The 25,682-nt window shown below is 42.0% G+C and overlaps 1 protein-coding gene across 4 annotated transcripts in view; it reads left to right on the forward strand.

The window, feature by feature from the left end:
- The window catches only part of LOC129168473 (disco-interacting protein 2 homolog C), a 74,370-nt gene that overhangs the window by 405 nt on the left and 48,283 nt on the right, over positions 1–25,682 (forward strand). The gene's annotated exons all lie outside the window — the stretch shown is intronic.

Here is a 25,682-nt window from a genome sequence, read left to right on the forward strand (position 1 = left end):
AAACAGCACAACATTTTGCGTTGCCTGTGTTTAAATACATTAACTTTTGATCAGAAACATTTGAGCCGAAATAACATTTAAAAGCTGTTTTTGTAGCAGAGTGTTGCTCTTACTGACAATGATGGACACCAACATGAGCTGACAAATATTGTTTGTTGGTCTTCTTAACTTTAATGTGTAGTCATAGTGTGCACAGATTGAGTAGTGACAGTACATGTCAGCATGGGACAACACGAGCGTCTCAAGCTAGGAAATATCAGTTTTCATGTTATTTAAAATAGATTTCCGTTTGAGCTGACCTCATTAGTGGAAGCTTTTAATGCAACATAAATACCATCAAACAGGTTGAGGATGCCCTGTGGGATATGTTGTGGTCATCTACTATTACTTATTTATGATGTCACTTTTTCTACATGCCAGTCTAAGTTGTTATTTGTGTAGAAAATTACTGTTTCATGCTGGGAAGTCTCTGTAAGGTTTCTAATTGCTTTCTATTTTGATTTAAATGTAATGTTTTAACAAAATGAACAAGAAGTTTTTAGTACACGGGCCTGAAGGAGAAGAAAATATTTGGTGGTGGTGTGTGAATTTCTTCTAGAATGTTTTGCTAGTTTAATTCATCACAAACAAAGCAACCAACAAAAGTGCATTAAAGGAATGTTGCAACCTCCAATGGGAATAAAATAGCATTCCTCTTGGAAAGTCCTCTCCGCCCACTTCCTCGTGACGACCTCCATCACGTTGTGGCGTCTCTCGGCAGCATCCCAGCAGGCGGCGTCCTTATTGATTTTCCCATCAAGCCCTTCTTCCTCCCGTGGCTACGTCACACCGCTGTTAATGTGCGGCGGAGCGTCGTGTCGTATTTCAGCTGCAGTGTTCTCTCCATCCTCACCAAAACATTCCATCAGCTGATTCCTGAAGCTGAGAGGAAACGTGGCGATGGGAATGAGGGGATGGGGGGAGGGGGTTTGTAAAAGATGACACACATTCCAGCATCTTCCTTCTTTATTGCTGCTGCCATATAAACAAGGCGTGGAAATGGGGTCACATGACCCGCTGCATTATTTACTTGCTGAGCTTACCAACATCCCGCAGACTTTGACCTCATTTTTCATTTCCACCGGCATCCGTCCTGAAGGGTGGGGGTGGGGCTTAACGGTCAGGTGGCCAGTCAGCTTCATTGTAATCTTCTTTATCTTCCTGACCGCATTGTGACTTTCAGTTGACATTTTCTTCTTAAAGTTCAAACTTGATGACATCCTAAATGTCCAAAGAGCGATGACAGGAGACACTGGTTTATGTTCAACAACGGCATCCATGTTGGCGTCCTGTTGACTTCAGTGCGTGAGGCCGCCTTCATCCCGCCTGTTGCCATAGAGACATCATTCCCTCTCCTACTTCCTGCGATGACTTAGAATGCTCACAGATTCTTACCTGCTGCCATCTTGGTTCCCCCTGAGTGACAGACCCTTGACCTCTCACCTCTAAACGTCCCAATCAAAACAGAACATTTCATCATTGAACTACCTACTGGAGCAAAACATCTACATCCCGTCACCAACATCCCAGTCTTCATTTTATCATCATCCTCATCTTCGTCGTTATACAACATTATGACATCATCCTCCTCTTCCTCTACCTTGCCACCATTCTCATCACTCTCATCAACATCATCCTACTGTAATTAACAGTCTCATTCTAATCATCATTCTCATCATTCTATCCCTGGTGGTAGAATGGTACACGCCTCTGCCTTTCATGGCAGATGGCATGGGTTCGATTCCTGGCCAGGGTTACATCAGGAAGGGCACCCGGTGTTAAAAACTAAGTCAAAACCATCAATGCGACCCCTAAATAATCATCATTCTCATAAACATCATGGGAATTAATGTATCATTCTCGTCACCACCACGCTAATTAACATTGTCATCATCATAACACTCATAAACATCAACATTCTCATCATCTTAATCGACGTTTTAATTTTCAGTCATCGTCATTCTCATCCTAATGAACATTGTGATCATCATTCTCATCAACGCCATCCTAATTAACATTCTCAGTCATCATCATTCTCAGCATCCAGGGTTTCCCCTACTATTTTTTGAAGCTGTGGGGGTGGGCAGCATGGGAGGTGGACTGCCGTGGCAGGAATTGAAAAGAAAATATTTCAACGTACTGTCGGTAATAATGTCAACATTAGGGTCGTTTTCACAGGCTTGAACCACAAATGCATTAATTAACTTCAAATGCCTTTCTCTCAGCCTTCTGTTTCACTCCTTATCTGTCAAGTGCCGAAAGGGCAGACAGGTGATTCCGGTGCATGTTTTTCAAAATTAAGTGTAGTGAAACGTTTTTATGATAAACAACCTATTTCATTTTCTCCACATTTTTTTGTCTCACTCCCCCTTCTTGTTTTTGCATATTGTAGCTCTACTTAAAACCTCATTAAGATCCAAATGTGCAAAATGCAAATTCTAGCAATTTTTCAACTGGTCGTAAGATTTTGATCAGGAGTGTATATCCATTCATACACTGTCTTACTTAATATTGTTTTCACATAAAAAAAACCCAAACTCATTTCCAAGTTGCGGCGGCTTTGATTGATCCATTACATGTAGCGGAAACCCTGTCATCCTAATCACCCTAATTAACATTCTGATCATCATTCTCATCATCACCGTTCTAATTAACATTTTCATTATCATCATTCTCATCAACATTAAGATGGTCATCATAATTCTCAACATCTGAATCGTCATTCTCATGATTCTGATCAACATCATCCTAATTGATATTGTCATCATCCTCATTCTCATCAACATTATCCGTATTAACATTCTCATTGTTCTTGTTGCTGTAACTGTCTTCCTCCTCACCATCATTAGTAGGTAAAGATTTTCTGGAATCACGGAATTGGCCAATAAAAACGGACCCTCACGTTAAACGAGAATCTCACGGAAATTGGCATATTGTGGAAAAAATGCTGTCGTGGTGAGAAGAAATGTTTGTGTGAGGAAATATTTACCCAGCGGGCCGCTCATTTGTGCGGCATCTCCTCACAAACACTAGACCGTCCCCCTCCCAAACTAAACAATAAGTCGAAGCGGCCACTGAAAACACCAGATAAGTCGTCAAAAACAACTTTGAAACTCATCTCTTACTTGGCATCGAGCGTTTTGGAAGCTGGCTGGCTTAGTTTTGCAATGCATGCTTGTGTGGCTGTGTGTGTGTGACTGAGGCTGTATGAGTGTGTTTACATTGTGTTGTGTTTTACCTCTGGTTAATAAAACAATGCAACTGGAATGGCATCGGGAAGCACGTCTTCCTTAACCACAAGCATGGACAGTAAAGTCTGAGGATGTTGTAGCAATGTGTTTAGAGGCTGACATCCCATTTAAAAAGTTAATGAAGCTACATCGGTTTCTGAAATACTAGGCCAAACTGTCCATTGATGTATTGCATCAATAAATGTAAAGATTTTTGTATTTAATAAATGGACATTTTATTCACCGACATAAAAAGCACACACTTTATGGTGGTAAAGTAAGTGTAAAAGGTAAAAAAAACTCAATTTGGGGAAAAAACTGATTTCATACATTATCAGTGTCATTATTATCACGTCATCATCATCATCATCATCAAGTCTGTGTGTGTATCACAAGTGTGATACACACACACACACACACACACGCACATATTTTGGTGTGATTTTGGGAGTCTTCATTGTTGAAGGACTTTGGACTGTGCTTGTCTTGTCTGCTGTGTTGTTTTTGTTAGGGTGGTTATGTCATCCTTGGTGCAGCAGGGAGGCATGTTTGGAGGGATCGTTGGTGTTTCTGTCAGATTGCATCATTAAAGGACTCAGGCACTTTCTGCCTGGCACACCTGGTTTAAAAGCTACTTAGCAGACAGGAGCTAATATGTGAAGCTAGGAGAATATATATCTGCGAGCTTAAATATATCATGCGCCGTAAAAGAATTGTTCTCAAAAGAGAGGAGAAGTATGATCTTAATGACAAATGAAACCTAAAACACTTGTATGCACAGACAACACAAAAAACTCTCAGCATTTCTGTAACTTGTGGAACGGACTGAGTAAGGAAGTCAAACAATGCACAAAAATGAGCCATTTCAATAAACAGTATAAGCAGCTGATGTTTACAAAGTACAAGGAAGAAGACTCCTGTACCACTGTGTGCATACAAAGTTATTTCTAACGACTCTTACACTGACTACTAACTCTTCATTTCTGGTGTACATGGTCTATACTCACTCATTATCAAAATATGTCTCTGTCAACTATTTTATCAGCTATTATCAATTTATTACTATCATTAAGTCTGTAGTTTCCTTACAGTAAGTATAAACCTTGACTATCATTTCACTAAATTGTTGTATTGCCTTATCACTTTCCTAGGTATTTACAATTGGCAAAGAGTACATTTGTAATACAGGAGGTGAACGAATGTATTGCAACTAATGTGAAATGGATGAGGGGTAGGATTAAATAAGCTTTGCTTCTTCCTTCTCCTTTTGGACATGTGGAACTGTGAATTAAATTATGTGAAGTATTCCATTGTAACTTGTATGCATGTTCAAATAAAATTAAACCATTACCATTACCATTACCATTACCACCTTGTCGTTGCTCTCTGGCACTTCGCACAGCTGGAAGGGGGAGGTAGGCGGGGGCTGCTGGGGATGAGAGGCACTAGTTTGTATGAAGTGAATGAAGCTGAAATTGGGGCAGGGTCAAGTCAGTCTTTAAGGCTTTTGTGTAATCATCTGAAAGAACACCACTTTATGAGATTGTCAGCGTCATGCTCATGCCCCACAAAGTAAACATGAAGTAGACAGCTAACACTGCCGGGTGTCCTCCTCACGTTCAAGCATTTGAAAGTCTTATGTCTGATTTACAAAGGTCAGGATGTCATAATTGGACCTGAATTGTGTGATGGATATATGCCATGATGCTGCATCAGCGGTTTGTTTGTGCCCATATTCCTTTCTGACACTTGAAAGTGTTCTGGCACTAGTACCAGTGGGTCAGAGAAGGAGGTTGGTGATGAATTCCATCTGTGTCTTTCTCTCTGGAATCTTCCTCAGAGTTCTCTCATCACTGTGGCAGTAATGTTAATGACAGCACTCTGGCCTGCTTGCTGCTGACGTCTTCTGGCCCGTCAGACGTTTGGCGTTCTGTTTGAGGAGCTGGAAGTGGCGCAAAGTCCAGCGGGTGGCTGGCCTGCCAGGAAGTGCTCATGATTTGTGGCTCTCTGAGCAACGTGTCACAGAGGCAGAACCCTCGCCACGCCACCTCGCCATCCGTTCACGGAAAGTTGGACACAGCAGGAAGTGAACATCTCAGCTGTAGGAATGTTGGAGCAAACTGGACCTGGATTGGTCACATGACATGAGATCAGGCAGGGACACTCTCTGCTTCAGGCTCTGCCTCTCTTGTGTGTAGAAATGCCAGCCTTTCACAGTGCCACACCCCAAACATCCCAGCCTCGGGAAAGACGGTTGGTGCCCTGGAGAGCTGCCAGGTGGCTCTTTTACATATGTAAATAAACCTGTCGCTGTGTCAGACAGGTGGGGAAAGGCGTTCTGGTGTCTTCGCTCCGAGGTGTTCAGTGACACACACGGGGAGGGGTGCACAGGAGACATTAAAGTACTGTACTTATTTTATATATGTACTTTGTTTTGGTGCCGGGTGGATTCAGAGGTCATTGCATGATCCAAATAACATTGCTTCTGTCGAGGTACTTAAAGGGGGCGGCGGTAGACAGAGTGCAATATGTTGATTGGTTGACAGAGAACGGTCACCTCCACAAAAAACATGTCACCAATTGTTGTCCTTTGTTGACTTTGCTGAATTGATTATGCAATCGTGTCTTTAATCTGGTCCCGCCTACACACAAAATCAGGATTTACATTTATGGCTGTAGTGTCCTCCAGAGGACTACTTATCACAACCTAGGCTCTGTCTCAAATGGAACACTTCAGTAAGTATGCTTTGGACACTGTGTACTTAGTTCCTCAGTGTGTGCAGTTTGACAGAATAGTGCTGCCCCAAATCCATTACTGTTGTTGATATTAATGAAATTAACTGAAATGAATGAAATTAATATTAATCATTATATTTACCCACTTCTTCTTCTCACCTTTTTCATGGTGATTTACAATCACGCGAGTTAGTCCCACCGCTTCTGCTACATAGCCAAGATGGTGACTATTGACGGTAGGGGTGTAATGGTTCACATGAATGTATTGAACCGTTTCGGTTCTGCATGGTTCGGTTCGGTCCACTTGCATACTGTTTTGGTTATATTTTGTGCTATTTTTCTCATTAAATGTATTACTAGAGTGATCTCAGTGTTTCACGCGGAACAAAAGTCCTGTGAGCGAGTTTCCGCATGGATGCCTCTGAGTGTCGGACACTACTGATTGAGGGGGAGGAACTCTAGTAGCTCTCAGGCGTGACAAATGGCATCATGGCAAATGCAACCGAGAAGCCTGAGCTGGAAGACCCTCCCATTTCACTACGGTCTTCTGTTTGGGAACACATTGGCTTCCTTGTTAAAATTACGGATGGACAAACGCAAGTGGATAAATCCAAAGTTGTGTGTCGACATTGTTCCATATATCAGGTATGCTGCAGGAAACACATCTAACATGTTAGCGCATTTAAAGCGGTATCATCCGGCAGTGAATGTTACAGCAACAAGAAAGAAAACCAGCTTAGTGCAAACACCGATAACTTCAGCATATAAACAACCTCGAGCAAGCAACTCTGAGCAGGCCAAAGCAGTAACACATGGTATTGGAGCATTTATAGCCACGAGATTACATCCATATTCAGTTGTTGAGAACGCTGGCTTTAAGTATAGTCATGGAAAAAATGATTAGACCACCCTTATTTCTTCAGTTTCTTGTTCATTTTAATGCTTGATACAACTAAAGGTACCTTTGTTTGGACAAATATAACAATCACAACAAAAATAGCTCATAACCGTTTCATTTTTGGCAGTACAATGCTATAGCTATTCATGTAAGAACTTAAGCGATTTTGGAAGTTGCTAAATATCAGCTTGTAAATTCAACTCTTAGGAGCTATATTTGTTATCATCATTATATTTGTCCAAACAAATGTACCTTTAGTTGTACCAGGCATTAAAATGGATCATTAAACAGAAGAAACAAGGGTGGTCTAAGCATTTTTTCCATGATTGTACATGATTAAAGTTCTTGAACCTCGCTACGAAATACCATCACGTCCTCACTTTAGCCAGAAAGTTATACCAGCACTTTATAAAAAGCTAAAAGTGATGTCATCAACGAGCTATCACATGTGTCACTTACGACAGATGGTTGGACTTCACATGCAACAGAGAGCTATTTAACTGTAACTGTCCATTACATTTCGCCACAATGTTTAAACAATTGTTTAAATACAACTGTTTATTTTATTATTATTTTTCTATTTAAAAAATCTCTGTCTAATTTATTTGAAATATCACCCAAATGGTTCGCTTTTATTTATTTAAAAAAAAAGTTGTGTTTGCATTTTTTAAAATAAAAGCATTTTAAGTCATTTTTTTCTTCCTTTTTTGTACCGAAAAGTACCAACTACCAACCAAGCACTTCAAGAAACTGAACCAAACCGAAATTACATTTTAGCGTACCGTTACACCCCTAATTGACAATGGTAAGAGTCCATCACTGCCCACTCACGATTTTAAGTGTTTTGAGTGCAACATCCGGGTACTGATGGTGCACTTTGCTGCACTTATGCACTCAAAAGTGTAAGTATGCAAGTGCGTAAATTGAGACACATCCCTTGACGCTTTGTTGTCCATGTAGTGTTGCATGACAAGCCTTCATTGAAACAAGCAAGTTCAGACTGTGGGAAAGTTGTCCAAACAAAAGAATCTCCTGAGAGTAAAAAGTTCTTGGGTTGCGTGTCGTCTTTTCTGAAGGTTTTCACTCAATAAAAGAAAACAAAAGGGATTAAGTCATTTGTCCTTTGTTATCAGTTTGAATGTGAGGAGGCAGCAGTTTGTCAGAAAGTTGGGGTGTCTTCCTGCTGAAAGCTGATGTGATGATGAAGATGGATGATCAGGGACCCGTACCCCGCCGTGTCCCCCCTCCCACACTATTGATTCTTTCAGGTCTTTGTTGCTGTACAAAAAAGGATACTCCGTCATTTAATCATTTTCTCATCTTAAGCCCAACAAGAAAACAATCAGAATTCACTCTCGCCCTCAGTTTGGTTATCAATAGCATCATGTGACTGCTACCCCAACTCAACTCCACAGTCCGTCTTCTCTCATGAGTCTTTGTCCTGGTCTCATGTTACACTTTGTTTTATTTGCTGTCACAACCAGGCAAGCATGTCTGTAGCGCTGTGCTCAGTGCTGGCCTTCAGAGTAGAGCCCGACGAATACAGGATTTTTGGGGCCGATACCAATAGTCGGGGCTGAAAAAAGCCAATAACCGATATATATCAGCCGATGTATGAAATGCAGTAAGAGCATTGATATACACAGGATATATACTGTACATCAGGGGTCACCAACGTTTTTTCTTATGAGAGCTACCTTTAGAAAATAAAAATGGCCACGAGCTACTCATTTTTGTAGAAATTATTTTCATACCTTTTTTCAACCCAATCAATTCAAATATGCTTGTTTTACCAAAACATTCACAAAATGCTGGTATCCACAACTCACATTTTATGTTTCATTTCTTTCTAGTGTTCTCACATTATTAACTGAAAACCTGAATGAAAAGCAGGCCTGCAGGCACCTCATGTGGTCGTGGGGGGCTACCTGGTGCTCGTGGGTACTGTGTTGGTGACCCCTGCTGTACATGAACATAAGTTCTTATAATACCCAAAATACAACTCAACGCAAAGAAGGAGAATACCACTAAATGAAAATAAGGAACTTTAATTAGTAACACTGTCAACATAAGGACATGCCTCTTTGTGATTTACTTTTGGGTGTTGCCACAAATTTGTAGTGTTCTTTGCTTTGCTGGACCCCTGGCTAACTTGCACACTGCACAACATAACGCCTGTTGAGTCTTTTGTGAAGTGTCTTCACACCTTACTCTTCCCCTCTGCCTGTGAAATGAAAATATATACATTTAGTGCATTTTGGTAATAAGCGTAGAATTTGATACTATAGTTGACCATTTTAAAATAAAAACAAAGCTGCATTCGGCTGGAAGTGATAATACATAGGCTAATGTGAGGTCTTGTTAAACTAATATATGTTCATAAAAGGCTTGTTCGCAAAAACATCTTTACCAATATCAATTTGTCATATTTACTAGCTATTGAAAAGTTCTATCTGCAGTCACTGAGTATTTGCAAACAGCTCAAAAACAAATGCTGAAGCAAACATTAAAAAGTGAAAATGAAAAAGTTGATTACAAACAAAATAACAAATAATAAAACATGCATCATGTTACTAGACTTAATACAAGGGACTTAACTACAGTTATCTAACAATGTAGCTGATTTCAAAACATGCAATATATAAAATTACAACTAGATACATTACTTGGAACATTTTCAAAATGATTTTAATGAAGACATTAACTTGTGAATGTATGAGCCCCTGGAAATCTTGCATGGAAGTATGAAGTGAAGTGGAATGCTGTGTATATCTGCAAATATCTTTATTTCACTTTAAAATGATGTATAATAGTTTTAGATAATGGTGGACATGTGAATGAATAGTTGCATCTATCTTTGTTTTTCTCACAGAGATGTCTCCTTGACGGCCCCTGACAGCGTGGCACTCTAGTGTAGTGTTATATTGTTTCTTACCATGGTGTAAAAAAATGCAATATCTTTCGGCGTTTCTCAAGTCGTCTCCTTTACTGCAGCCAAGTGAGGGGTTAAAACGGCAAAGTATTTTATTGTTTCAGCCTGTCCTCCACATGGAAACGGCGTTCTGGGTGCCCTGAAACGGTATTTTTTGAAAATGCCTTCTAGAGTGGGAAAATCTGAAAACTGTGGCTTGTTGTTTTCATGTAGACGTATAGACCGCTGTTTTTGAGAAAAGATGACATCACCGACCCGTCGCCACCCCATCACCGGAGGTTTGATGACAAGCCAACATAATATCTGAATATTTCGATGGACATGACTCCCAAATCAACATTCTTCTTATATTTTGTTGTCTTTTTCTCCAAAATGACTCACAGAAGTAATTCCACTTCTTCGTAAGTCTAGATGAGCCTTGGAAACTCCTTTCTTCTTCTATAGTTTGTTGTGCCAAGTGGTTCAGTCTGCATGTCTGTTTATAGCGCCACACGTAGGTGTGCCTTGTGTATTACATCATGTTCACCCAGTGATCCGTTTCCGTCTGGATGCAGCTTTTTACTAATCCGGCACAGTGTGGAGGCAAATTTTTTTCAACCCACCAAAAAAGAAAAGAAAAAAATCCCACGAATGTTTCTGTGTGGCCAGGGCCTGAGTGAGGCAGGCAGAGTGGTACCTCGCTGCTCTGTCTGTGTTTGAGGGGGCGGGGCCAGGTACTCGGGCAGGGAGCAGCAGAGAGAGACAGACACAGCAAAAAAAAAGTGAATATATCGGTTAATCACTGATATTGATTAATCGGTGATACGTCATAACGTACGGCCCATCGGGCTCTACTTCATACACAACCTTGACACTCACTCAACTCGCACATCCAAGAATCACACTTTCTTTTTTAGTTTGAACTAATTCTTCGGTGTGCATGTGAGTGTGCTCTACATTTCAAAAAGGGATTTTCCCGTCTGGTGGCTTTGCACTCGACTCTGGTGACAGCAATCTCATCGCGCTAACACTAATGCTAACGCTACCACTGCATCGTCATGATTGTCATTAAAATTTGGTCAAACGTGAGAAGACAGTTAAAGCTGCCAGTACACTGCTATAAATATAGTGTGTGTACTGTGTACTTCATGAGTGTGTGAATTTTGGCGGCATAGTGCTGTCCCAAATCCATTACACTAGGTTAATGTTATTTACCTTTGAAGAGGAGTGGCCGAGCATACGTCGTTGTGGTGGAGTTGGAGGAGGAGTTATTGAAAAAAAGGACAAATCGTCGTCGTCGTTAGACTCTTCTAAAAGAGGTAGTGTTCTGTGGGTGGTGTAGAATTAAGCAGGCCTATTAACTCTTCATAAACTTTAATCACACGCTCTGTCTGGGTTGTATAATTTAGCTTTCCATTTAGCTATAGCTCCCCAGCGCTGCCTCTGTTGGTCCCATTATCAGTGTCACAGTGCCCTCTACTGGTCAAGCATGTACAGTAGCAGTATAAATACTAATTGAGCGACTACAAGGCAAAATAAAAAAATATAGACCAGTCGGCTTGTGTTCGTATCCGCGGATGTTCGCTCGTCGGGTGTTTGTAAGTTGGGGACCTAGTGTACTGTATATACCAATATTTTTGAAGCAAAGTGAGTTGAGACAAAATCAAAGCCAAATATGTGTGTCAAGTTGTTTTCTTAAAATAAATACTTAACATGAGGATGTTTTTTGAAATTTTAAAACTTCATGCCAGATGCACATAAAAAAATGTTTTTATCTTTTGCTTCACTAGCGCGATCCAACCTGTGAGACTTATGATTGTTGCATCAGGAAGGGGCGTTAGATGTGTGGTAGTTGATGAGAAGTCATCACAAATGATCCAACTCCTACATAAAGATTGTGTCATGTAGGCGTAGATGAGACGTCATTGCTACCAACACAATGTTGATGCATTGACCAACTCGTCATGGTCACTTTTTTTTTTTAAACAAGTGTGTTCCAATATGCCTTGCTCTCCGTATGTTCAGTCCTTGTGTTCCAACACTCTACTCATGCCAGCCACAATGTGCTCTGAGACTGAGGACAAGTAGACAGGAGGCGAAACCTGGATTTAGGCTGCTTCCTGCCGTCTTTCGGATGCGTTGCTAATACATGCTGTGTGTCAATTGGCACACTTGCATAAATACACTTACTGAGAACTATGCCAAATGCAGTACATGTCAGTACCCGGAAGTTGCACTCAAAACTAGGGATGGGGCCGATCCGATTAAGTATCTGGTGCAGATAGCAGCGTAATTCATGTATTGCGAATTTCTGATACCACCTGCGGAGATTTCCTATCCATGAGCCATGTTTGTGCTATAATGTTGTCAGCAAATGTAGCTAGAAGAATATCAGCAAATGTAGCCAAAATTGTTTCAGTATTGAATAGGGGTGTCACGAGATCTTGCGAGATTAAAACATGACGACATTTCTCGTTTGGAGAAAAGCTGTATCGTGAGAACAGGGCAGCCAGAAGCCAATCAGACTGTGAACTATGGCATCGCCACTATGAATGATAATACGGTAATATGGAAGTGGCAGTGTGCAAGGCACACAGGAAAAAACTCTGTCGGCCCCCTCTGACAGAATCGACAATAGTACCGACCTGGAAGTTACAGTATGTACAGTGTTAAGAGTTCTGTATTGTTTGACTATCTGTGAAACTGTGAACGCGTCAGGCTGAGTGCTTGTGCGCGGCGCTGTATGTGTTGAAATCCCTACGGTTGCCATTTGCTGATATTTTTTTGCCATAGCTGCATCTTTAAAGCAAACAAAGCTTGTATTGGTATCGGCAGATATCCAAATTCAGGTATTGGGATGGGATTGGAAGAGAACAAATGTGGACCGGTGCATCCATACTCAAAACTGCACACTCACCACCCGAAGTAATCGCCATCTTGGCTACGTTGTGGAAGGGGAGGGACTACCAAACAAAACAAATAGCAAGGGCCTCATTTGAAGCAGGGGGTACATGCAAGCCAGAAAAATTAATAAGAAATTCATTTTTAATTATTGTACAATGGAGAAGAGGGTAAAAAAAGCTGGCAGATACTTTATGGGTGATCCAAATTTTGGCGATAATGCTCCTTTGAGTGGTTGCAGTTCACTACTAAAAAGGAGAGAAGAAGAAGGTAAATATTGTGATCGTCATTTCCAGTAAGTATACAATGACAGAAATGAATTTGGTATAGTGCTACAGTGTCAAAATTGACACACTCAGGAGCTAAGTACACAGTGTACACAGTGTACAGTACTTATTGAAGTGTACTGACGGCAAGTATTTCATTTGAGATGCAGCAACAGTCAGCTTGTAGCAGCCGCCATGTTGTGAATGTACTGATAAAAATCTAAGACTAAAAGCCTTAGCCAGCCTTGGACTAGAAACCTAGTTAGTGTCTCAAATTGGAGAGAGTCCAGCAGCTACAGAGATGCAGAATAAATGCACTAAACAATCTAGAGCTCGGTCTAATGGGATGATACGGATAAGTCATTGATTTGGACCAGAACCAGCCATGTTGCTTTGTGCTGAACCAAGATAGAACAAGTAGGACATCTTCGAGTGAACAAAGGTTGATGTTCAACAATGTGTTTACTTTATTCTGCAGACACTGAAATCAAATTGTGTTTATTTATTCGGATTATGTGACTGTGGGGGCATGAATAAAGACTATTATATCCATGCTTAGCAACCAGCCGTTGCCGCAGGGAACGAGGGAGAGAGGCTGATATGGTGTAAAAAGACCACATGATTTGTCAACTAAATGTCTTCTTTGTTGACAATTTCCAGCCTCTCTCTTCACCTTTCATACGGTTCATGTTTTTATCAGCAAAGCTTCTTTTGCTGTGTCATCAACTTTAGAGTCCGAAAAGCCAACAGTGTGCATCAAAAGTCACGAGTTCAGCAGAAAAAAACACACACAAAATCGACAACTTGTTTGGACCCGCTCACACTGGACCCGAAAGTCTCATGAACATCACGATCACGCTGCAGGCTTACTGGACCTGCCCCTTACCATCAGTGCCGCTGCCTCTTCTGGACTCCACTTCACATCAATCTCGTGTGGCGTCTACCACAGGGAAGAAGTGTTCTCTGTTTGGTGTGACCGCTCAGCTGTTATCACACCCATCAAACACGTCACACACGTTAACGTAAACAGTGTCGTCTGATTGAAGTTTGTCGTCAGAAAGGAGATGTGACTCTCAGCTGAATGAACCCCGCTGGGCCTGATGTGGCGCCATGTGATCTTCACAGTCATGGGCTGTTTGACGGTCAACAAAGGATGCTTGATTAGACACACACATGCACTGTGACAAACTGTGTAGTATTTAAGCTAAACAAGGGTGGCGGTTGCGTTCTGTTTTAGGATGGAGGAGTGTGTGTGCGTGTGTGTGTGCGTGTGTGTGTGCGCAAAGGAATGATTTTGTATATTTTTGTACTGTGAGTGTGTGTTTGTAGACGAGGAATGTGCTCACTGACGACCAGCAACAGATGCCTCGCTTCAGGCCAGGCCAACATCTGTGTGCGTGTGTGTGCGTTCCCGCAAGGAAAGGCAGGACGTGTGTAAGCCGCAGCAATGCTTATAAAACTGGGAATGATGGGGCGTCTCTTGATGCCACTTCTAGAAGGTTACAGCAATAAGAACAGTGTGTTTTCATTCATTCAGTAGTTGGAGGCAGCTTTTCATGAATTTAATTAATCATATGGGGGGTGTTGAAGTGTGTTGTTCCTCCTGTGTGGTTGGGGTGTGGGGGGGGGGACAATGAGAATTTCTTTGTCAAATGAAAACAAAACGTTTGCTGCCAACACCTACAATAATTGAATAAAAGTATGTCATATATAAACTTAGAATGTATTCACTCATTCTGTATTGGAAAACTGCTTTCAGGAAAGTGCACCAAAACACTATTTCTGTGTCTCATAAGTGTACTGTACTTAGTTTCCAAATCCATGACAGAAGATGCTCCTTTTATGCACAATACGAGTTCTGTTCCTTCGATGGCATTGTAAGTGGAGTTTTAGTGTAAGTAGGTACTTATACTTACATGATAGATTAATGAACACCTAAGTCACTCAAACTGTACACAGAGCACATGAAGGACACATAAAATATAGGGGTGTAACGATTTTTTTAATAATGATTGGATTCATATCACGATTTGTGGTTGCCGATATGATTCAAGGACTATATCGGTTCATTTAGAACGATACGATCCGAAACGATTCAGTAACCTTAAATCGATTCAGTAACCTTTTAGCCAAAAATTCAACCAGTCTGACTGTGAAATAAATAACTGGATACTGGACAGTACAGGTGAAGTTTCCTCGATTCCCGTAGTTTTTGTAAGGGAATTAGGTATAAATTAATTATGGATAATTATGGATCCGTGCTTGCTTGATTTGACTCAAGCTCACATTGCACGAATCAGTACTCAGTTTTCTTCAGCTCCCCTCTCTTCTGGTTTGTGTGATATGTAAAGTTAGTTGGTAAACTTATTTTGTAACGTACGTGGTGCATTTTTTTTTCCCGTCTGCTTGCTTCTAATTTGGCTGGTGATATAAAGTCAGTTGGAAAACTTTACTTCGTACTGAACATGGTGCTTTTGAGAAAAATACAGTAAACAAGGCTGACAGATTATTTCTCTATTTGCCATCACTGGATGTTTGCATGAATCACCAACTTCATACAGATCATTAAAAGTAATTAATAATAATTAGTTTAACAGATCACTTACACACATACACAGTGCACATATAGCTAAATAATAAACAATAAATATAGCAACTTCTGATCAATCCATGTCAATTTCAGACTTAAAATAATGTACCGATCAACCGATCGATTTCATTGTACTTTTCTTAAAAGTAACTTTAAAATCTTGTCTCTTTCCCGTAGACCCAATCTCGTGTATCTGCATACGTATTCTTTCTTACATCTTGTTCTTCCTTTGGTCTGCAGCCTAGGGGTTGGGAACCTTTGGTCTGCATGGTGTTTATTGTGAAAGTTGTCTAAATGACTGGAATTATCTACACTGCCAAAATAATCTACATCAGCATAGAACTATGTGATGATGTAGGTGAAGTCCATTAAATGAATATTGGTGGTCATCTTTGTTGACATCACATGTTCATTCATTTGTTTGTTCATTGTAAAGTTGCCACAATGCAAAGTGCCACTTGTACTGTGGAGCAGATGTTCTTTGGCCTTTTTCTTTCTTGTCTACTTGTGGATCATGGATTAGCTCAAAGACATGACATCACACATCATTGTGTGTGTGTGTGTGTGTGTGTGTGTGTTGAAGGGGGCATATAGCTCTCTTTGTACTTGTGAGGCAGTGTGTTAGTATCTATGACTACCTAACTACGAAAACGCACATACACACAGTAGCCATTGTATGTCACATCAAATACCACACACGCACATGCATACCCGTGTTAACAAACAGGCGTCTCCTTCTCTGTGTGAGTGTGAGTGACAGCTTTAGAGGTCAATGGACACCAACACAAACATTGGTGGATCATCCCACCTTAAAGTGAACCTTTAGTTCAAACAATAATACATCTTAACTGTCAGTCTAACTTCATGCCAATATCAAGTTTAAATTACACTTACACAACTAATCAATGACGTCCTCACACACACCAACGGTATTCAGTCATGCATTCCTGCTGAGGACAGTGGTGCTGATTGTTAGACCCTCAGCTGTGCATGTGCATGAAGGACACACACACACACACACACACACACGCACGCACGCACGCACGCTCGCACGCACACACACACGTGTATGGCCACCTTCTCTTGGGGACACGTGACAAAAATATAAAATACAATGCTTCATAACTTGATTTAAGGGGAGGGAAGGGAGAGGTGGACCAGTGTGTTCAGTGGGTCACGAAGAAAACGTCTTGAGAGTGTGATACCCCCGTGGCAAGCTATCCATAACTATGAATATGTGAAGAAAATAGACAGTGACACTGGCTTACCCACCCGTGTGCTTGATATGTGGCAAAAAATTGGCCAACAGAAAATGTAACGTTCAAAGACATTTTCAAAACATGCACTCAACAAGTACCCAACTGCAGATGGGCGTAAGACGGCGATTTCGGAACTACTACGGAAGGTTGAGCAGAATACCTTCGCTCATAACTCACCTACAGCTGCTAGTGTTGTGGCTGGACTGCGGAGAGAGGGCGAAAGCCGTTCACAGATGGATAATACATGAAAGAATCGTTCATAATATAATAAATATCAGAGCATCTATTCTCTGAATTAAAAAATAAAAAAACAGGAAATGATTTAGAAAATGAAAGAAATGCCTCTCTCTGCAAAAACAATTAAGGACAGGGCCACTAGAAAACATCACCGGGGGCAAATTGATGACGTTAATTCAGCGCAAGCATATTGAATTGCCTGTGGTGAGTCAAGTGATGTAAAGGATATTGAATAGACAGCACTGATATATGTGAACTATAACGGGCTTTTTTATGTTAAAGTTGGCTACGTTTTATTTGATTTTATACAAGTACACGACTCACTCAAAAAACTACATATTTCAATGTTTAAATTATTTCATAGTAGGCCTACACATGCACACTTTGCTTCTGTTAGTTGAAATCTGTTGTTGTAACAGGTTCAATTTAAAAAGGATTACTGTAATTTCCAGTGTATATGCCGCGCCGGTGATTAAGTTCAATTTAGAGGAAGAATCAGCTGCACCGGTGAGGGAAGGTGACGTCATTGCAGCGGCCCAATGAATGCGTTGCTCAGACACATTATGGGAAACTTTTTAAAATGTTGGCTTTTTCTCGATTTAAAGTCACATTAGGACATGTTTCGATAATTGTATGAACACCTTTTGAGTATGAAGTTGCTGTGTGCTGAATTTAGTTATGTTAAGTGTTTTTAAATATATGAGCTACTTGTTGGAGTGTGATAGCATCACTGTGACCATCACTGGGCACACTATGTGTTTGCTGAACAACTCAGACGCACAGCTAGTGTTTTGAAGACAAGCCATAAGTATTATAATGATAAGAGAGCAAGATTGTTAAGTGACACTAAGTTAACAACGATGTGATAGCCACTTCTAGCTCGCCCATGATCTAGCTAGCTACCGCCAGAGAGACAGTGCAAATGGGTAAAAGACGCCAGAAAGTCGAATGACATTGAAACCTGAGCGATCACACACACTGGCATACTGTAAATAGGCTTTGCATGTGACAAGCTGTCGTCAATTTTATATACTTTTTTTATTTGCACAATGATAAGGAACACAGAGAGCGTCGACACAAGACACTAGTGCCGTGACATGAACCAGTGTCGACTTGACAGAGAGGCGATTCCAGTGCATGTTTTTCAAAATACAGCGCAGTGAAATTTTTTTATATTTTACGTTGTTTTCAAACTAATTGTGGTCAGTATGTGCGTAAATAATAAGCTATACATGTATCTATATAGCATATGCAGAATATACATTCTCACAATATAACATTGTTTTCAAGTTCATTTTTAAGGTGTGGCAGCTTTTATTTTGTAGTGGCGGGTTGCCACGATCAATTACATGGAGCGGAAACCTTGGTATAAATACTGACCTCCACTGACAACCAATGGGTTGACAAATTTGCTGTGAGTGCGCTGATAGCTTGTAATTGGATCCTGCTAAAAAAGAGCTATTAGGATTTAGCCATAAATTAGGCGCACCGCTGTATAAGCCGCACGGCTCAAAGTTTAAGAAAGAAATAGCGGCTAATACACCGGAATTTATGGTAAACCTTTTCAACGCTTCTAAGCTGTGTAATGTTTTGCGGCCCCAGACCATTTTTCTTCACTGGAAGAGAAGGCGAAATGGTTCTTTTGTTGCTAAAGGTGGTTGACCCCTGGCCTAAAAGGATAGTGGTCGAAAAAGAAACAGAAGGAAAAGGCTCAGACGTTGTCAAATGTGTTGTAAATGTTGTGAATGAAGTGAGCTTCCCCAGGCTGAAGTTAGTGAGTTAATAATAATGCCAAATAAAAATTTAAAATAATGTTTGTTTCCACATGTTGACAAATGTCTTGACAACAGTCTTGAGTTTCTGGAGTGGTACAGGTGGGAGGTGTGACGCCATGACAATCACATTATCATCCAGTCATCCAATTTGCATAATATATATATATACATATATATTTTTTTCAGTATATTTTTCATTAAAATAGTAGTCATGCCAAAACGTTGTATTCCTGCTGAATGTTCATAGAATCGGATTAACACTGTAAGTTTGTTTTTCTTTTGAAAAAGAGGAAGGTTTAAGACAACGATGGATGAAGCAATTACAGAGAACGACAGACAGATGGACATTCCACTTTGAGTTCTGTTCTTTGAAGTGATCATTTCACTGATGACTGCTTCAAAGGAACACCTTTACAAGAAGCATTTGGCTTGAAAGTATGGTATAAATGTATTCTGAAAAAAATGCTATTTTGCCGGTACATGGGAAAAAAACAAGACCTGCTGTTAATTTGTATTTTGATTATACTGTAGTTCAACTGGCGGCATCTTCCATTTGTTGGAGTATTGGTTGTGTTTGTTTGGTCCCTGCTTGCCGTATGTTTGTTGGCTGCTTTGCTTTTTGTTTCACATACCATCTGCAAACTTCCTTTTTGCTTCTCTGCTTTGTAGTTAAATATTTTTACCTGCACTGGGTCCCGTCTCTGCATCCTGAGGTCATCGCCAACAGAACACCATGCCATGGCGTGACAGTTTTAATATCACAAACAGGACGGAGCCACCTGTGGGTGCTTTTAAATGGGAGAGGGGCCCATAGCAGTCCTTGCTGCTCATTGAGAATAGTGATATGTACTTTCATGTCAGAGTTGTCAAAAATCGACTAGATTTGTCACTTTTTAAAAAAAGAGTATTTAGACGGGTTTGGTTACTGGCTAAATATAAGTCAGTCAAAGTCATGAATTTGGCAAGACAGATGCTTCTACGTCTCCTTATTTTCTGGCAGACGTGGTGCATTATAATGTGTTTATGAGCGAGGTGCATCTGATAGTGCCAAATATATTTGTTGTGATCCAAATTTATTTGTGGCGGAAATTAATGTATGGGAAAACACTGCTAAATTTACACTGCTATACAAGCTGTACTCTGAGTACATTGTATCAAAGTGTTGTACTCACTTTTGTGAGGTACTGTAGCTCGGACCTGCTTTAGTATTAGTGTGACAGAAATATAGTATGAACTGTCAAAAACTCTTGTGTCTTAATGAAGATGATTGTTGTTGATGGTGCTGACATAACACTTCCTGATGATGTTTACACTTTGAATGACTCGTCAACATGCTCTGCTAATTACTTTCTTAATGAGGTAACCAACTGCTAATTAACTCTGCACATGCTCAGTCTGCTTCTTTTCTTGCTGGTGTTGCCAAAACAACTGTCCATTTAGTCTGGGAAGGACATGATGAGGAAAACGAAAAGAAGGGAGTTTGCTTTTTAAAATGTCATCTAATGATTTGAAGACCTTACTGTCACCATCATTATTCTTCCTTCCTTCACATTCTCCCTACCGTCTTTCCTTCACTTCCTCTTCTTTCCTTCCTTCCTTCCTTCCTTCCTTCCTTCCTTCCTTCCTTCCTCGGGACTTTGCACTGACAAATAAGTTGAATATGTATGTGTGAGACAAACACACAACCAGTGTGTTGCCATAAATAGAAGTGTGAGGGTGACATGTTAATGTCATGTGACATTCACCATCAGTGATGTCAACATTTTAAACATGTGTAAGTACTTGCAGTTGTTAACGTGTCGCCGGACATGTACCTAATTTTACAACCTGACCATGTTGGCTCCTCCAAGTAGACACTTTATTAGGTACACCTGTGGCATGTCAGCCAATCAACGATCAATCTGAAGTCAGCCTCCATCTTAATATTGTTATGTTAGCGTGATGATTTTATTCCTTTTGTGGTCACATGACACATGTGATTCAGTCACAGTGGATGCTTTTTGACATTTTGTGGCCTAACCAGGACAAAGACCGACCTGCAGCTTGGTGTTGTGGTGTTGTTCGCTCCTCAGTCGGATGGTTCTTATTTTACAAAAGTATGAAAAACCATGGTCTAACTCCCTAAAGTGGTTCAGTTGCATGAAAAACTAACCCTGTAAAATTTTCGGGAAAATTTAACAATACTGTATGTAGAGGTAGCTCAAGGGCCTCAGAGTTGGTTGTGACTAGAAAATGACCCAGCATGGTCCCACATACAGTGATTCATGTAGGGTACACAAATCATAGCATGTGTAACTCTGTCTAAAATAAACAATTTCATGGGAATATTTACCTAGACTAGGGTTACAGTAAGAGATACGGAAACCCTAACCTAACCCTAAACCTTAACTATAACTTGTGCACCTATTTGCTCTGTCAGTTTAAATCTTCTATTTCTGAATAAAGAGGCAGAAATTAAAAATGTATTTTAAAAAATCTGATTAATTGATTAATAATAAAATTAATAATAATATTTACCATATTCTTTCTATCTAGCTACATTAACTGTCTTTCTGTCTGGGTCCATCACTGCACACTCATCATTTTGAGTGTTTTGAGTGCAATATCCGGTACTGACAGTGCACTACATTTTGCTGTACTTCTCAGTGTGAACTCGCTTATGCACTCAAAGGACTAAGTGTAATTACGCAAGTATACCAATTGAGACACAGCTGTGGTGTTCTTCTTTAGAAAGGGCAGAAACAATGGTGAACATTGGCCCATTCCTTCTTTCTCTCAGTAGAGTGTTTGCTATCTTTGGCGTGCTGCGTGGGTGAAGCTAATTATGCTGTAACGTTAGGTCGGTTTCACGTCGACCTCCTTCTGATTGACACAAATCAGCAATTATACGTTTATATTTTTGTCAGTCTGCAAAGTGTACACTTCACTTAGCTAGCACATAAAGCTCACCCAGTCTTTGGCTGTGTCTCTTTTTGGGGTCTTCATCCTTCAAGTGAGCATTTGCAGGGTGCGTGACATCATCGCGGTGCACAAAGGCTGTCCCAATTCGAAAAAACTCCAAGGGTCCTTAAAATGCGGCCAACAAATGTGTCCTCCTCTGCCATTAGCTCCAAGTGTTCATCGTTCTGTTATGACACATGATTTTCTTCCCTGGATTTTTTGATGATCAAAAAAATGTAAATGACTACTCTGTTGACTTTTAAAAGAAATGTCACAGCCTAACCCTAATGGCAAGTATTTCTCAAATGTTTTACAATGTTGTTTACAGCCACGTTGAGAAGCTATTTTCTGATGCTGTATCCATTAGCTTCACAACAGATATATGTTAATTCCACCACAGGAGATATGTCATGTTACACATATCGGTATCGGTATTGGACGATATCGGTATTGGAAATTGAGAGTTGGACAATATTTGTTATCGGCAAAAAAGCCAATATCGGACATCTCTAATAAAAACGTATATACACTACAGCTTTGGAGGATCATTTGTAAGCAGAATTGTTGTTTTTTATCTGTGCTTGTTCATAATGTGCTGAAACTACTGTGGTGTCATGAATTTCCTTTGCCTTAATTGCAAAGATTTGGGAATATTTAGGCTGCAGCTGTCGAATATTTTACTAACCAAGTATTTTACGAAAATGTTTTTGTTTTCCATCTTCTTAACTCTCAGCGCGGGGTACAACCTGGACTGGTCGTCCAACTGATTGTTGTTTTTTATCTATGCTTGTTAATAATGTGCTGAAACTACTGTGGTGTCATGAATTTCCTTTGCCTTAATTCAAAGATTTGGGAATATTTAGGCTGCAGCTGTCGAATATTTTACTAGCCAAGTATTTTACGAAAATGTTTTTGTTTTCCATCTTCTTAACTCTCAGCGCGGGGTACAACCTGGACTGGTCGTCCAACTGATCTATTCCACTTAATATTTACATGTATAGTTTAAAGTGCTACCATTGTACTACTTACAAGAAGTTAGAGATATTTCAGTATGACCCTAAAATGTACTACTGTATAACCTTTACAGCTGAACTTAATTTGAGCCTCTCTAATTTTGAATGCACATGTCCAACATGTTCAATACTTAACGCTAGGGGTGTAACGATTCGTTTTAATAATGATTTGATTCGTATCACGATTCGTGGTCAAGGACGATATTGGTTCATTTAGAACGATACGATCCGAAACGATTCAGTAACTTTAAAATCAATTCAGTAACTTTTTAGGCAAAAATTCAACCAATGTGTTGCGCCAGGCCCGGTGGGTCCGTTGAAGGTGGGCGGCCACGGAGGGAACTGCCACCTCTGACTCCAGGGAAGGGAATGCCGGGGGTTGGTAACCATAGGCAACGTGGAACGGAGAAAGGCCCATGGCGGAGCAGACAAGGGTATTGCGAGCGTACTCTATCCACGGCAGATTGAGGGACCAGGAGGCGGGCTGCTGATGGCAAACGCAGCAAATGGCCGCCTCCAGGTCCTGATTGGCTCGCTCCGTTTGGCCGTTGCTCTGTGGGTGATAGCCTGAGGACAGGCTGGGTGATGCTCCAAGGGACTTGCAGAACACCTTCCAGACTGCTGATGTAAACTGTGGGCCCCTGTCCGAGACCACATCCAGAGGGATCCCGTGGAGTCTGAAGGCGTGGGAGCCAAGTAGGTCTGCCATCTCCAGGGCAGACGGAAGCTTGGGGAGTGCGATAAAGTGCGCCATTTTAGAAAAGCGGTCTACTATGGTGAGAACGACTGTATTTCCATTAGATGAAGGAAGTCCTGTCACAAAGTCCAGTGCAATGTGGGACCAAGGGCGGGAGGGGATGGGAAGCGGTCGTCAGAAATCCGCTGGGGCCAGATGAGATGGCTTGTTCCGCGCGCAAGCTGGACAGGCGGCCACAAACCTCTGGACGTCAGCTTGGAATGACGGCCACCAGAACCATTGCGCCAGCAGGAAGGCGGTGCGGGAGACTCCGGGGTGACATGCTACCTTGGAACCATGGGCCCACTGGAGGACCTCGGAGCGAAGTCCCGGGATGACAAACAGCCGGGCCCCCGGACATCCCTCTGGGATGGAGACTTCCTTTGCCGCGTTGGCCACCCGCCGCTCGATGTCCCATTGCAGGGCACCCAGGATCCGGGACTGGGGGACTGGTGTAGTCGGGAGAGGGCGTCAGGCTTGCCGTTTTGGGAGCCCGGGCTGTAGGTCAGGGTGAAGTTGAAACGTGTAAGGAAAAGGGCCCGCCGTGCCTGTCGGGCGTTGAGGTGCTGAGCGGATCGGAGGTATGACAGGTTCTTGTGTTCGGTGTGAACAATGAACGGGAGTTCGGAGCCCTCCAGCCAGTGCCTCCACTCCTGCAGAGCTAGGATAAGGGCCAATAATTCGCTGTTACCTATGTCGTAATTTCGTTCGGCAGGGGTCAGGGCGGCGAGAGAAGAAGGCACAGGGGTGGATCCTCTGGTCATCGCTAGAGCGCTGGGAGAGGACGGCTCGTACGCCGGAGTCGGAGGCGTCGACCTCGACAATGAATTGAGAGTAGGGATTAGGCTGGATAAGTACAGGAACCGAGGTAAATAAAGATTTAAGTCTACTGAATGCAGCGTCTGCCTCTGGGGTCCACGTAAACAGGACTTTAACAGATGTGAGCTTCGTCAAAGGTTCGGCCCCGGCTAAAGTTCCTAATAAAACGACGATAGAAATTGGCAAAGCCCAGGAACCTCTGAAGAAGCTTCCTTGATGTAGGAACGGGCCAGTCGACCACGGCCTGGAGTTTGGCCGGGTCCGGACTAAGTTGGCCCCGTTCCACAATAAACCCCAGAAAGAAAACGGATGACGAGTGAAAAGAACATTTCTCAGCCTTAACAAGTAGTTTGTTCTCAAGTAATCATTGGAGTACTAGCCTCACGTGCTGGACGTGCTCCTCAAGTGACGAGGAAAAAATTAGAATGTCGTACAAATAAACGAAAATGAAACGACCAAGCATGTCTCGCAGGACGTCATTGATGAAGCATTGACGGGTGGCCGAGGTGGTGTCTGTTGGGCCTGGTAGCTGCAGTGGCTGTAGCCAGGAGTGATGCGTCTCCGGTCCGTGAGGCGGTCATTGAGCCGTTTGTCTATGCGGATGGCCAAGGCGATGAGGTCGTCGAGGGTCGCCAGAGTCTCCAGCGGAATCATCTGGTCCTTGATGGGGTCGGCAAAGCCCGAGAAGAATACGTCCAACAGAGCAGAGGCGTTCCAGTCACTCTTTGCTGCGAGCGCACGGAATTCCACGGCATAGTCAACGGTGCTGCGGCGCCCCTGACTTATCCGCAGAAGGGTGCGTGCTGCGTCGCGACCAGGAGGAGTTTGTTGGAACACCTGTTCTATAGCTTTGGTGAAGGCTGGATAGGAGGAGCAAATGGGGGAACGATGGCTCCATTCCGCCGTGGCCCACTTCCCGGCTCTGCCCGTCAGGTGGGATATAATGAAGGCGATCCGTGCCCGCTCGGAGCGGAAGGCAGCTGCCTGCAGCTCGAAGTGGAGCTCACATTGAATCAAGAAGGTGTGTACCTCGCCGGAGTCGCCGGAGAACCTCTCGGGTTTGGACAGCGCTGCGCCGAATGCAGGTAAGATGGTGTCTGACGAGGGCGAGGGGTCTGCAGGAACTGGTGGAAGAGCCTTGCTGTAGGGTTGCGACCAACGCGCCGAGCTGTGTCTCCAGAGCCTGCATGCGTGCGTCTTGTTGGTACGCTAGGCTTTTGATGCACGAACCCAATGCATTCAGTTGTTCCTCTTGTCTGCCCAGGCGTTGGGCCTGGTGACGTAGCGCCAGCTTAATGGGCTCGGCCTCCACGGGGTCCATGGTTTGGCTGG

This window comes from Dunckerocampus dactyliophorus, chromosome 2 (genome assembly GCF_027744805.1).
Source record: "Dunckerocampus dactyliophorus isolate RoL2022-P2 chromosome 2, RoL_Ddac_1.1, whole genome shotgun sequence".
NCBI lineage: Eukaryota > Metazoa > Chordata > Actinopteri > Syngnathiformes > Syngnathidae > Dunckerocampus > Dunckerocampus dactyliophorus.